At 46.6% G+C, this 1,820-nt stretch overlaps 1 non-coding gene across 1 annotated transcript; it reads right to left on the minus strand.

The window, feature by feature from the left end:
- Positions 1–429: 429 nt before the first annotated feature.
- MIR9279A-1 (microRNA mir-9279a-1) lies at positions 430–568 on the minus strand. The gene is given in 1 exon segment (NR_130571.1): positions 430–568. It is a non-coding gene; the product is annotated as a microRNA mir-9279a-1 (primary transcript).
- Between the last annotated feature and the right edge of the window lie 1,252 nt (positions 569–1,820).

A 1,820-nucleotide genomic window follows, 5' to 3' on the forward strand; every position in this document is an offset into this window, starting at 1 on the left:
TTGGTTGATCTCTCCCCGCTCCCCCCAACCTCCCCTATCCTTCCTCTGAGGCCCGATAGTCCGATCGATGCCTCCTTGTTTCTGGTTCTGTTCTTGTTCATCAGTCTATGTTGTTCATCATTTCCCCTAGATGAGCGAGATCATGTGTCCCTAGAGATATACTTATAAGAACTGAATGTGAGATGAGCAATAATAGTTATGCTGACAGGCAAATGAATCAGTCTGTAGTGAGTTTCTTTCTGGACCAACAGTTCTTTAGAGACCCAATTTCAATGTCCACCAGTTCCTTATGTGTACATGTCAGCACTGACCCCTCAGCTCTGGATGGTGGACAAATGGTGGTAACGCAGGTCCGACTCCCTCTGGTTTGGTCTCGGCCGGACACAGGGGCACGGCTTCACCCGGACTCAGGGGCACATGGCCTCACTCAGACCCAGGGGCGCGTGGCCTCACCCGGACCTAGGTGCGCAAGGCCTCACCCGGATCCAGGGACACATGGCCTCACCCGGACCCAGGGGCGCGTGGCCTCTCCCAGACCCAGGGGCGCGTGGCCTCACCCGGACCCGGGACCCAGCCTCACCCGGATCCAGGGACACATGGCCTCACCTGGACCCAGGAGTGCGTGGCCTCTCCCAGACCCAGGGGCGCGTGGCCTCACCCGGTCTGTGCAATTTTTAAAAATATATTTTTATTGATTTCAGAGAAGAAGGGAGAGAGGAGAGAGAGAGAAACATCAATGATGAGAGAGAATCACTGATCATCTGCCTCCTGCACGCCCCCTACTGGGGACCGAGCCCACAACCCAGGCATGTGCCCTTGACCGGAATTGAACCCAGGACTCTTCAGTCCGTAGGCCAGCGCTCTATTCACGGAGCCAAACCAGTTAGGGCGTCTGTGCAATTTTTAAGATAAATTGCCAACAGTTTAAAATTGGGAGATTTGTTATAAAAACCAAGAACTTTAACTTCTGTTGAAAAATAAGACAACTGGAGATCCTAATCCCACGTTCTCCAAAGGCAACAACTAGCTGGAGCTTTTAGGCAGGCAGGTTCCCATGCTCAGGTTTGTTTCAATCATTTTCATTCTACCCCCAAGTTACCTTAGTTGGCTCCTTTGTCTTAGATCGATGGTAGTTGAAACAGGGAGATTAGGGAACGAGGAGAGAAAGCAGCCAAGAATGGATCCTACTAAAAATTAAGAGGTAAAAGAAAGTAGGCACAGTGGTAGGTCCTGTGTTCACTGGACCCTTCTACCTCTGGACCCTCTTCTGGGTTTCCCTAATGCTTTACTTGGCTTCTTGTTGCTTCATCAGGAAGCTAATCATTGTTGATCTTGTACTTGGAATTCCTTTCCATACTTCTTTTATTCTCTTTTTTCTTTCCCAGCGGAAGGTTATTGAAAGCTAGAAATTAAAAATAGCTCTGTTCTTCCCACTCATTTTAATAAAACTCTTGGATTGCATACTAAGAGTGAATGAGATAGCAAGTCTTGAGGTATTTTGCCAAAAGGATTAACTGACCAAAAATATTGGAGAATACTGCTTTGTCACGTAGAATAAAAATGACCTGGAATAATTACTCTTCATAAGGGCCTATGGGTTGTTTTCTGATATTCTAATCATGACTAACATGTGGATAGCAATTTACAGTGTAAAAAGCACTTCTTACATACATAAGTCTAAACTCACAGCTCTCTAGTGAGATAAGTATCAACCTCCCCTTTGTGTGATAGTTCTATTTGTATTAACATTGATTCTGGATTCTGCTTACTACATCACTGCAAAAGCCAGCATAAAACACTTGCCAACTGATGTTGTCACC

The sequence above is a fragment of the Eptesicus fuscus genome, chromosome 12, assembly GCF_027574615.1.
Source record: "Eptesicus fuscus isolate TK198812 chromosome 12, DD_ASM_mEF_20220401, whole genome shotgun sequence".
In the NCBI taxonomy this organism is placed as follows: Eukaryota; Metazoa; Chordata; class Mammalia; order Chiroptera; family Vespertilionidae; genus Eptesicus; species Eptesicus fuscus.